General features: G+C 33.3%; 1 long non-coding RNA gene across 2 annotated transcripts in view; it reads left to right on the forward strand.

Moving 5' to 3' along the window:
- The window catches only part of LOC123379656, a 300426-nt gene extending 293599 nt beyond the window's left edge, over positions 1-6827 (forward strand). For both annotated transcript variants that reach the window (XR_006584393.1, XR_006584394.1), the window contains one exon: positions 6239-6827. This is a non-coding gene — a long non-coding RNA (uncharacterized LOC123379656). The remainder of the gene's footprint in view (positions 1-6238) is intronic.
- Positions 6828-13976: the final 7149 nt, after the last annotated feature.

The following is a 13976-nucleotide window of genomic DNA, read 5'->3' on the forward strand; positions in this document are numbered from 1 at the left end:
AAACTTCCACTGCAGCTGGGTCAGCATAAGTGGTAATTTTTGTGTTTTCCTATCTTTTTCACCTGTAGCTCATATGTTCTTCCAGTTAGAATTGGTTTCTCTTCTGTTTTCCTGGCACACAAAAGACACTGATGGACATATTTGATGAACAGATGAGATATGAAAGTTTTTTTTTAATTTTTTTAAATATTTATTTATTTTTGAGAGAGACAGAGTGTGAATGGGAGAGGGGCAGAGAGAGGGGGAGACGTAGAATCTGAAACAGGCTGCAGGCTCTGAGCTGTCCGCACAAAGCTCGATGTGGGGCTTGAACTCACGAACTGTGAGATCATGACCTGAGCCAGTCAGTCACTTAAGTGACTGAGCCACCCAGGTGCCCCTACAAAAGGTTTTATATTAAGATTTATTAGAGGTATACTCTGAAACATTCCATACAGAGTTTATTTCTAAAATAATTTAAGTAATTTCCTCTCAGCAGGCTCTCATGATCATACATTATTTTGCTCTGAAACAAGTGTTCAACATTCCAATAAAGGTATCCCCTGTCCTCTGTTGATAGGTGGATATCTTCATCACTTTTAAGTGCTAATTTCTGTGTAAGGAGTATTCTGTATTTAGTTATTTCAGGGAAAAGTAATATACTAAGTGCTCTACTTTCTGCATATAATAGGGTTGTCCAGTAAGTTGATATATTATCAATTATCCCAAAATGGACAATTAAGTTACTTGTGTAATGTTCATTGATAATTTACCCATAACTTATTAGGTATATAGTAATACAATGGGGATAATAGTAAGCTAATGCTATTGTGTAAAAATTTATATTAATGTTATTACCTAGCTATAAGATACAGAATATAGTCCATATTGAGTGATGTGAAAGCTTCAGCTATAGTGTATTTTGCCTGCCACATTGGCCACAATGAATAGTCATCTCTTTACCTCCACATGATAAACATAGTTGGAAATGAACCCAGGATCTGCCTCTTAATTAAGCCCTGAAGATTGCTTTCTTCATGTAATCTTTCAGACTTGATAAAATTTGAGGCTGACAGTGGGTACCCTATCATTTTCCAAGGGATTCTACAATCCTAATGCCCTTAAATGAGGGAACCAAGTTCTATTTTATATGAAAAGCTAATTGGTAGCTGGGAAAGAAATAGGAAGTTAATGGTTCAATATATGGTTTATACTGATTTTCCTATTTCAACTTTACTACTCATATAGGTGAAACAATATTTTAATCCATAGCCAGCTTCTATGTATCTTCTTATTCAATATGGTCTAAAAAACATAAATCAGGATCATTATCTGAAGCCATGTGTGGTTACAGGGATTCTAAGTCCTTGTATGATTCTAAAGCCATATAGGACATGATAGTCATAGCCCCAAAGTAATTAGATTTTAAGATAAAAACCATGTTACAAAAGCCAGAATTATGCCAACACGTGTGAGTCTGTCTAACGCAGGAGTGTTTCACTACATTTTCACAAAGGGAACACATTGCGGAAAATATACCAAAAACTAGAAATGAAACACTAGAGCAATCCCAGAACTACTTCCTGTCCCTCCCCTCCCACAAGTACAACCATTTTTCCAACTTCTAGTGCCATAGATTAGGTTTTTGTTGTTTGTTTTTGTTTTTGTTTTGTTTTGGCATACATTTGCCTTTTTCACTGGCATCTTACAGTACTCTCTGGAAAGTGACAGTTATGTGAATAAAATTCCCACCTTTCTTTGGTTAACCTGACTGTTCAATGGATAGAGATTGAATTTTGGCTTGCATAGCATGCTCAGGTTCACTAGAAAAGAAAAAAAAAATGAATGTCAAAGCAACGTTTTCAAATACTAGAATACTAGAAATACAACTTGGGGCATATTTTCTTCACAGGAGAGCAGGATGTAATAGGAAAAAAAACAAGAAAAGCAAAAAACAAGAAAACAGTAGTACCCCGGAAGCCCAAGTTGAGATTAATAGATATTGGTCAAATTACCTCATCTCTGAACTCCAATACCCCATCTGTAAAATGTACCTATTGATACACAAAACACAGGGTTACTGTGAGAATTAAGTAACAAAACCCATGTGAAATTTCCTTCATTATTTGATTTATTCAGGAAGACTTATTTGAACCTAAATGTTACTTGAATGTTGTTGGCAAACTTCACAAACTTTGTGATGCATTTTGAGAGAACGGTTGCAGGATTAGTTATAGCTTCATGTAAACATTTGGTTGAACTTAACCATTTTCCTAAAATTTAAAATATTCTTCACTAGAGAAGGATTTTTGATGTTAAACAATATATTAGTCATTTTTAAATATGATTCTCTTGGTTTCCACAGAGTATAAATGTTAAAAGAATAAACAATTCTCTGGGTTTTTCATTTAAAACTTTGTCCTCTGAAGTCTTTTGATGAATATTGTATTTATAGCCTCTGATGCCAGCCCCTTTAAAATACAAGGCTTTTCTAACTGCCTCTTTCATCTGTGGCATTAGAGATGTTCAGAGGACAGGCAGTACAAAATAGCATGATTTGCATTCAATGCAGAATCTGAACAGTTAAACTTTCAAGTCTTAATGAAAGGTCATAAAATCTTACAGTACTGACCAAATAGATTTGCTAGAACATTAAATCCCCCATGAATCCTCCTGTACCACTTTAAACACAAGTTAAAATTGCAAATCATAAATACTGAATGCTTTCTTCCCTAATGTAAGTTCACTATTATAACCTTGTCTGGCAGAGATGCTCCACTTAAAGGTCTGTAACATTTTCATTATCAGCTCTATCTCTGAGGGTTTGGTAATGCAGCTGTTTCTGTTTGCAATGGGCTGAAAATGCTTATACTGATTTTTTCTTGAAGTCAGATGCTAGTGTAGCTCTTTCTGGGTTCTGAGTTAAAACAAACAAATTTTTCTTTAGTTTTCAATTGTCTTTTCCATTATTGTCCAGTGAAAAATACAATTCCGTAATATAACATATATTTTTATGAATGTATTGTATACAGAGCTTTAAACTTTTTCTAAAATATGGATTGCTAAATTGTGTGCTGTGTGTATGTTGGATGTGTGTATATATATATGTATATACATACGTATATGTAAGATAAATCATTTTTTCTCAAAGCTTAATTTTCTTTGTGGTAAAAGGTATACAGAAGCAAAAAAATCCCATTAAGATGCAGAGAATACCTTCACAAATTATGTTCCCTACTTGAGCAAGAAGAGTAGATGCCTACTAGTGTAAAGTGTACTTGAAGCTTACAAAACATTAAAATGTTCCAAATTATATTGCATTTCACAAAAGCAGTGGCTTCATTTGTCAATAAGAATATACAAAATACATTTTGGAATGAAGGGAAATGTTAATAAGAAATCAGTTTCAGTTCTGTGTTATGTACCAGTGTTTGCTAAAATGCATTCAGTTTAGCAATGTCACTGGAGCCCGGGCTGGGTCTTACACCTGGAAAACCTAAACCATGGTTGCCAAGATATTTTGAGACATTGACATGCCTATTGAAAGGTAAGTAACAGGAAAAAGATGCTGTATGGCACAGGAAGAGGCTCACTGGATGGTTTAACAGTCCCTGATTTCATCTCTGAAATTTCACGTTTGTGTAAAGATATCTGTTACCAGCGTCAAGATCCATCATTCCATTTTCCCTGGTCCATTAAATTTCTAAGGTAGTTTACTAGAAGAGAATAATCTGACTCTCAGAGACTTAGAAAGTTTCATTGACCACTTGACATTAACCAGCAGTGAGAATCAGGCATTGATCTGGACTTACAAATACCGAAAGGGAACCTCATTTTTCTAGGATATTACAATATGTTTTCTAGTCATCCCCCAATTCCACTCACTGCTATCACCATATAACATATGGATTAGAAGAAGTCATTCTTGATGTTATCTTGTCCAGACCCTGTCTCATCCTTTAATCTTCTAAGATTTACAATAGCGTGGGATAAGTCATAGAGACTTAGGCCATCACACAACATACACTGTATTTCAAGTTATGTATCCTTTGCATATTATATAAGAAGCCTATAAAATATTGTATCCTTGTTTAATTAACCCTTATTCTGCCAGACATAAGTAGATATGTTGTAAGTGATGATTTAGGAATGGAAATATATAGTATCATATTCTATATTACAGAAAATAAATGGATGTCTGTTTTAGACAGCTTTACTTGAGAAGATAATGTCAATTCTATCAGGATTGAACTGTAAGAGATCCAAAAATTTCAGTCCAGCTTAATTTACTTCAATTAAATTTGAATATCTGATGCACTTGTTACTCTTAGGCATCTACTATAGCAGGCCTCCTCACTGTGTGTGTGTGTGTGTGTGTGTGTGTGTGTACATGAACTTACAATGAAAAATAAATAGCTCTCATACCTCCTTTGGAAGACATTTTGCAATGTGATGTCATTTGAAATCTTTCCCTTCATTTATCGAATAACAACTTAATTATTCTTTTTTCTTTCTTTTACTGAAATACCTGAAACTCTAATAGATTCTGTCTTATCAATTCAGAGGGAGTAATAACTGTGGTACTGAGTCAGAAAGGAAGCAAATGGATTTGTCAGGGGCTCTTTTAAGACATTTATTTACCCACTAGGTAAGAGAGAAGGTCCTCACTGGGTCCCTTTAGTGTCATCTCCCTCCCTCATTCTGGCACCGGGATGGGCACTTCCTGATCCTGCAGTCCACTTCAATAGCTTACATAATTTATTTCTTTAATTTTTCTCTCTTACCAAGTTGCCCTTTGCCAGTGCTTAGTGCTCTGGTCAAAGACATATCTAATTGTCTTTTTCTACCTGAACTGGAAGTGCTAGACACTTGTGATCAGTCCTGTCTTCATGTTTAGGGTAATCATTTGCATTTGACTGGCTGCTCTATGAATCCTGAGGGCCTGTCATGCTCAGTTATGGGTAGATCTCTATCATCGGCTATTTTATAGAGTTCAGCCTTCCCAAAGGATCCTGGATCATGCAAATATCGTTTTTTTAAGAATAGGCTTGTAATTTTGGCATTATAAATTGTATGTGTATATGCATGTGTGTACATGTTGCATACCTTCTTTAATAAATTATAAGCCTATAATAGGTAGAATATAGAAACATAAGTCAGCTGCTTTCACTATCCTTTCTCCCTTCTTACCATCTTTCTTTGCTATTGTATTGCCTCTATAGAGATCTGTAGAGACCTACTTCCTTCTGTGTATGAAGAATGTCTTCTGCTAGTTTCCATCTATTTTTGGCCAGTAGACATTTGTTCTAAACTTCTATTTTCTTAGACATCTGTTCTAAACTTCTACTTCCTGTTTGCCCTGTGATGTCAAACCTGGTCTTACCTAGGTACCCTGTGGAAATAATTTAATGAAACAATTCATTAAAATATAATTACCCATGATAAAATTAAATATCAAAACATGTTAATTTATGGCAATATATGTTAGTTACTAAAGACAATGCTAGAAATTACACTCAGTGAGGGGAAAAACATAAATATTGAAAGAATTAAGTGGAAAAAAAGGTTAGGTTAATCATTCAAGTCAACTCCAATTTGTTTACCTACAACTTCCTGTAGAATTTTCTTCTCTTTATTTAGTTCTTTACTCCACTTCACAATTGACTATTATATTTGTACTCATGGCAAATGAAATTTAGGACTTTATAATCTTAGATTTATTCTTATACCACCTAAAATCATATTAAATACTTCCTAGGGTATGCATACCAAAGTTTAAGAAACTTTCTTATATTTCTACTATGGCTTCTCGGTCTTCCAGAGAAACCCAGGAACTCAGGAATAGAGATTTAAAGGAGAGCATTAGCTATAACCCTAAGATAGGTTTGCATAGACAAACCCAAGAGAGATTGCATGGATAGGTAAAGTAGTATGAGACTAATGTGAACCACTGGATCTGGTGACTAACTGATCATTGGCCATCTCCCAGGGCCTAGTATGGAGGGGAAAAATGTACAAGTGAACCTTGAGTAAAAATAAACAAGAGTTATACGTCACTTGACTAATAAAAAAGGGGAAAATAATGAAAATTTAGACCAGTAGCACTTCCAAATCTATCTGCATTTTGGAAGGTGCAATTTCAGACATCTGCCAAAAGTGTGTCAGACTGATGGACTTTGACAACTGTTAGTTTTCATATCACACTTCATAGGCAACCTCCAAGTTACTAAGGCATTTGTTATCATTAATCTCTTATCAGTGTGCTTTGGAGGACTTGGTGAAACACAGAGTGCTTGTGAAAACCATTCCAGACATTACTACTCTGGAAGTCTGAGGTCCTGCCTGAGCATTTCCTGTTCAAACAAGTTCCCAAGTACTGCTGCTGCTGCTGCTCCTGCTGATTCATGGAACACTTTTTAGATATTCAAAACTACTGGTATAAAAGGACGCTGGTGGGGGGTGGTCAATTGCAATAGGTGAAATTACAGATTAGCTTATATTCAGTTCAACCAAGAACAAAAAAGAAGGACAGGGCCATTCAAATAATTATGGTGATGGAATGAACTGAAAATAAAGACCATCTCACCTAATATTGAAATATTACCAGCCATGCTGTGATACTTATTGTATAATCGCTCATCTTTATGTGAAAAACTCTGCTGACCTGGACAATATTCTATAGCTAGATCCTCCTGCTGAGGTTTTCTTTTCTAGATACATAGACTTTACAGTTTATAATTCATTATTTTCTCCTTTATATTTGCTTAAGAGGATAGCAACCTGGCTTTCAATAAATAGAAATTAAAATTATAAATATAGTTTTAGTCATTTTCTGAAACATTGGAGGGTAGTTCATACTTATAATAACAATTGTTGCTTATGTATTACATTACTGATTCACTGTGCCTTTTGTTTATACCAGAATACTTTGTTCTATTTATCTTTAATGAAGACTTCACATGTAACTTTTAATTTTTTGTCTTTGATGACATAAAAACCCATGAATTTTTCAGAACAAAATAAAGATCAGATTTATTCTATTTTTGGATTAGTTCAAAGTGATTAAGTGGAAAATTCAACAAAGTAACAAATTTTTGATTATTCAGAAGTGAGTTATATCATCTGGAAAAATACCTTCATAACATATATTCTGATATGTTTACAATTTTTGGACCACTTTGTTAGTTAATAATTCTCCAAATAAGCACAATAAGAGGAAAAAATAGCATGAGAAATGAGCGTCAGGAGGTCCTCTGTAAACTTGGTGATGAACAAGGAGACATTAACTTTACTGATCTTATCTGTACCTTACATGTATGGTATAAATATTTTAGTATATTTTCAATATGTGACAAAAATTAAGAATAAAATTTATAATGCCTCTGCTTTTATGTTAAAAATGAACCAAAGTAGCCAGTATTTTAAGATATAAAAGATCTAAAGATTTGAATCCTATTTCAGTGCCCTTTTTATATCATATATGATAAGCTCATTTTGTGTTTTGAACTCAGTAAATGACCTTGAGTAAATCATTTGCTTGATTGATGATTCCTTTGCTTTGTCTATAAAGTGAAGGTCATCCCAGATGACCTTCATATTCTACTCAAAGATAACACACTATGATACTGGTTTCCTCACATCTGAATTTGAGCAACTGCCATAAAGAGAAACTGAAGAATTGGATAGCAGCGTTGTAAAACTCCCTGTGTGTGCGTGTGTGTGTGTGCGCGCGCGCGTGCGTGCATGTGTGTGTGTGTATTTGAAACTAAACACATTTTAATAGGAAACAAAATACAAAATGACTCTTTTCAGAAAACAGAATCATTTAATCCTTTTTCTCTCTTTGTATATTTTTGATTATCACTAAAACAAGTACTTACTTTTCTTTAGCTTCTAACTCCTGGAATACTTTCAGGCACCATATTTTTCCTGTCACATTTCTATTTTAATGCTCACATCATAAGCTTTTCTTAAGAAGTTATACCTTCTTGAAAAGCAGATAGAAAACTACCCTAATCAGGAAAGAGAGAATTATGTTAAGCATTATGTCTGACTGGCCATTCTTAAAATTCCTCTATAAACTAAGAAACAGCTAACACTAAATTACATATTTGAAATAAGATAAATACTTTTTATTTTTAGGAAATATGTTTGTAGAAATAAATAGAAGGAGAAAGAAAGATAACACTTATAATATGTTCATTATACTCTGAGCACTCTGAGATATTGATTTTTATATAGGAAAGTTACTATGATGACAAAATATAAAGTTCATGCCCTGAAGAGAATTATTTTATAGTCCTATTTCAAACCTGTAAAAAAAGAAAAGGAAGAAGTATCTCTCTTTGAATATTCATAGAAATATATATATATGATAATATATAATATATATGATATAGTATATTATGTATAAGATACACATATACAATATATACTATATTACATATAAGATATATAATATACACTATATTATAAAAAATGTATATATAATATGTATTATCATGTAATGTTAGTAGTGTTAATATATTATCTAGTTCTCACAAATGATATGTGATAGATATGTAGATAGATGATAGATTTAGAGAGAGAAAGAGAGAGACTGATTGTGAGTCATTTCTCAAAAGTATCACACAGAAATCTTTGTGGGACTTAAGCCATGCTAGAAGATGGAAGGGTTGAAATTTTACTTTGTGCTCAGATAATTTCTTTCCCATTAGTTTACATTGAAACTTCTATGGATGTGTTTAAGATTGCTACCTTTTAATTAGACTATAAGCTTCCTGCAAGTATATGTTATTAATTGTATTGCTGGGTTTTGGTCGTGTATTTGATTTATTCAGAAAACTGACGCTGATTTGAATAGAGAGATAGGTGAGTCTCAATAACGCCTGATAGATAACTATTCCCTCTCCCCTTGCTTGACATATGTCTTTATCCTAATTGTGTTGTCCTACCTTTACCAATGATACAAATAAATTAACAATGTTCAACATCTCAAACTTGATTTCACACTTCTTAGTGAGTTCCGTGAAATTTCCATGCTTCATCATTTCCAGCTACTCACAAAAAGTATGTGTGAAATAACTGTGAAGACAGAAGCAAAACATGAAGTTGTAATAACTCATCTGTTAAAAAAAATCTCTATATGGTATATGAGCACTGACAGGATTATTTTTATTTGACATTCAATTCCAACACTATAGACTTATGCATCTGTCTAAGAAACAGGAAAATGAATATTATAGGGCTGCCAAAATGAGGTGATGCTGTAATTACCAGGCCTTTTTAAACTTCCACATATTTTTCCATATGCTGACAATGGCTTAAGCATAATATAATCATGTCTTATCCAGTTGAATTATATGTTTTCTTCCCTTGAAGCTTTTTAAGAAATCCTTTGTTAAGCTTCAGCTGCAAAATAATTTTAAAATCTTATAATTTATCACTTTTTATATCTTTATACTAAATTTATTCACAAATACTAGGTATGCAACTGTAGACACAGTTTTTTTTTAAAGTATAATTGGCATGATTATTTATGAGTTTCCCTGTTACATAGTTTACACTCTCCTTAATGGAACCATACAGAGGCAATAATTCTATTCCATAGACTGCTATTTATATATCTTTAAGAATGTTATATGTCAGTTACATTTATGGAATACTACTTTCAATGAGAAAAAAAATAAAAGCTTGATTGTAACTATTAATATAAATTTTCTCCATTCAATATCTATTAAAGGAATTTCAATTCATCAGGAACTAATCACATTTCACTTTCTATTTTTTCTTCTTCTTGTGGTCAACATATAACAGAGCAGTTGAGGTGTGTGATAATCAAAGAATTGTTCATGGTTGAATAAATTTAATACTCTTGCTTCATAAGATCAGCATATTAAAAAGCCCCCTGGAATATTTAGCTTGATTGGTTAAGGCATTCAACTGGATTTCTGATATTACAGATTTCAAACACAATATGGATGGGGCAAGGAATTACTTTATTCATCTCTTATATGTCATGAAAATTGGATAGAAATAAGTTTCTTTTCAAAAACAAACACAAGTAAATTAATAAAGCTGTAATCCAATCTTGGTCATGCTAGTGGAGAAATAAACATTAATTTCCTTTTTATAAAGGGAGACTACCACAAATATCCCAAGATATTTGGAACTACAAAAACAATCCAGTGGTGTAATACAAGAGGAAGTAGATATTTGTTTTCTCAGAAACTTCATTTAAAAACAAACAAACAAAAAATACTTTCCATCATATTCTAAATAGATTGGCTATTGAGGCCGAATTTATTCTATTTTATTTATTTTATTTGTATAAGTTTGTTTTTTTTGTTTGTTTATGGGCAAAGAAGGGCAGAGAGAAAGGGAGATAGAGAATCCCAAACAGGCTCTGTGCCAACAGCACAGAGCCTGACATGGGGCTCGAACCCATAAACCATGAGATCATGACCTGAGCTGAAACCCAAGAGTCAGATGCTTAACCTAATGACTTACCCAGACACCCCATTGGAGGCCTAATTTAGTATGTGTTTTAGCATCGCATTATTTGCCTTCATGCCTCTTTATAGTCATATAAACATATATGCTACTTTGATCTGTATTTCCTACTCTCTCCCCCCCAAAATATTGTTCTCTCAACTTTCACTGATAATACACACATAGCTACATGTTAAAAGTGCTTTTCTTGTTTTGTTAAAATTACAAGAACTAAAGACAAACAATCACAACAACTTGGGTAGGACATAATTATTCTTCTATATGTAAACTCTTTATAACTTTTATCCATATAGCTTACATTTTGCTACTTTTCTTCTTGAATTAGAATTCCTGCAGAGAAAGGAGCCAGGCATTTTACTTCTTTGATTCTCTAGTGTTTAATATAATATGATGTATGATACATAGTAACACAAAAGAAAGGCTTGTTTTCTTTTAAATTATATTTGTAAAAATGTATAGTAAATCTCTCTCTCTTTCTCTTTCTACTCTTTCCTTCATTCTCTCATTAAATTAGAATATATTATGTAAAATAACTCATAATTTTGTCTTCAGATCAGTACCAACAAGCTGATATTTGATGTCCGTTAAATAAAAGAAAGATGTGACAATCAAAAAAAGAAGGAAGATGTGACAATCTAATAAATATTGGTCAAACTGTACACACAGATAAATATTAAGAGTAGAACATGACTTTCAATGAAAGGTTCTAAGTATAATCTATAGTATAATGTAATACCAAAATATACTTATTTTGGTATATTTTAACCTTAGTGGTTATGCTTAAAGAGTGAAGAAAAAGATGACGGGTCAAAACCATTTTTTTTCAATCGTCTTTACTTGTTAGTTTAGTGTGAATACAAAATTATAATCTGCAAGAAAAATAAATACACACATTTTCCCAATCAAAATTAAATAAAATCTTCATAAAACTCTTAAGATAATAACATATTTAATGTTTAAGAAACCTGGAATAAAGAGTAAGCTAAGGATAGTGAGCATAGATTTTAAATTCAATAGTTTTTTGTTTTTGTTTTTGTTTTTGGCAGGATAACGTTAGCATTTTAAGTGCATGTTGTAACCACAATTATTTCGGGGATCCAATTGGTAACACATTTTTCCCTGTGTGTAGAGGTTAATCTAAATGACTTACATGTCTCTTAGGTAAATATAAAGATGTTAAATAGCTTTTGAAATGTTAGCCACCAAGTAGTGTTAAACTGGCATATTTAAATACGATATTTAATACCTTAATCTTAAAAAGACAATCAGTGAAAATGAAGTTTAATAATGTATAATCTGTGCAGCTAATTATACTGAGAATTTAGAAGTGCAGACTGAAATGTGTGTGTGATATTGATCAGTCACCTCAGGAAAAGCTAATGAGATCACTCACACTTCCCTGGGAAATAAGCTGACGGTACATGAGAATGGATATAGTATTGGTTCAAACCTGATTTTATTATAATCCGGACATTTAAAAGCAGTTAAAATGATGTAGAAAGGCAACTGGAAATCATTTGGCTCTTCCTCTCTAATTAAACCTGACTGATATGGATTAGTAATCCATGAAATATGGCCAAGCTTAGTCTTTCTGATGTTATGAATCTTGACCATTTAATTGGTTCCCAGCATCTTAATGATACTGTTTTCTAAAAGATCACACCTCTCTATCAGGTGACAGTTTTATTGTTTGTTTAATTTTGCTTTAGTTGAGCTGATTTTGTATGTATAACCTTTTTGAATCAGGGCTGATTCTCCTGCAACTAAATTCCCTGAAGATACACCTACCTTTGTGTCCACAAAACCCCAGTGGAGCACTGCTCACATTGCACAATAATAGAAAGGTCTTATAAAAGTTTCAGTTCTTAGACCCAGCCATATAATGGAGAAAGTACAGGATACAGAAGGGTGAAAACCTTGGAATCAGACCGAGTGCAGCCTAAATCTTGGCTGCCAGTGACTTTGCACAATATGCTGACTTACCTTAGTCTTAGCTTTCTCATTTATCAAATGGGGATAATAGTAGCTAAATTGCACTGTTGTTGTATAGATTAGATATTATAGGTGGAATATGTGACCCAGTACTCTACAGCTGGTAAGTATTATTATTGTTTTAATTCATAGCATATTTTATTGTTAATAATATGGATAACAACAACAAAGTATTTGAGGACCCATGTTCTAATCTATTACACTGTACTTTGTTAGAATCTCAACTGTTTGTTCACCCAATAGAAAATTCCCAAGTTCCACTTTTTAATTCTGAGAAGATGTATCCAACCAGAAGGAGAGTATTATTTCTGGAACTTATTTTATTTTTTTAATTTAACAGACATTTCTATAGCTGTTGATATGTACCACGTACCATAATAGACACTTAAAATATTTCCTCATCTAATGCTCACAAAGATCCTGTGAAGTAAGCCCTCTGCTTCTTTTCATCCTACAAATAAGACATTTGTAGCACAGTGAGGTTACATAACTCACCAGAGGACAGTTAGTAGCAGAAAGTGGCAGAGCAGGGATTTTAATCCAGGCAGTCCTTGCTTTGAAAAATTATGTGATCTACTTCTCTCTCACATGGGTCTCCAGCACCAGGTTTTAATGAGGCTGCTTCAGGCCCCACTTCCCTCTAGAGCTGCTGATAGTGTTGCCAGCTCCTGACCTGCTGTCGCTCTGGCGTTTGCTCCCTTTTACTGCCACTGTTGCTGAAAAGCCAGTGGTCCCCTTCCCTGATGCTGCCAGCCTCCAGCTGCCCTGAAGAAAGGCACAACTCTTTTCACCTTGAAACAACACAAATTGGCAGTTTATGGGTGTTAGCTAGGATAAACACTCTTACGTATGAATGCTGACATTCTCTTGCCTTCATTTCCATGGGTCAGGTTCCTAATTTTGGATTGATAGACTCAAGAAAATACGCATTTTGAATATTAATGAATGCTGATAGATTATTTCCTAAAAAGGCGATGCCAAATACTACTACCACTGATAACATGAGCGGGCCTATTTCACCATATAATCACTGAAAAATTGGATGCTATCAACGTTTTTAAAGTTTTTGTCAGCTGGATAGTTTGAAACTTTGTATCTTATTCTTACAACTTGCAATGAGGTTGAACATCTTAAGTTTACTGGTCATTTTCTCTTTTCTAAATTAATACATATGGTTAACAAATGTGAATTATACCACTGCATGCTTGCCATGTGCCTGGCTCTATGCTAAGAAAATTTTTATGAGTTATTTTATTTAGTCCTCAAAAAATTCCTGTATGATATATAGGAATTTTATTCTGATTTTACTGATGATATATGGAAACCTTATCAAGCATCCTCCAGTCCAGACAACCAATAAGGGTTGAAGTCAGACACAAATGCATATTTAGATCCCAGCTGCATAAATAACTCTACTCTCCAAGCTTCAACTATATAGTTTTATGTTTCTTGTTGATTTTCTCATGGGACTATTTGTCCTTTACTTATTGGCA

Source organism: Felis catus, chromosome C1 (genome assembly GCF_018350175.1).
Source record: "Felis catus isolate Fca126 chromosome C1, F.catus_Fca126_mat1.0, whole genome shotgun sequence".
Taxonomy (NCBI): domain Eukaryota; kingdom Metazoa; phylum Chordata; class Mammalia; order Carnivora; family Felidae; genus Felis; species Felis catus.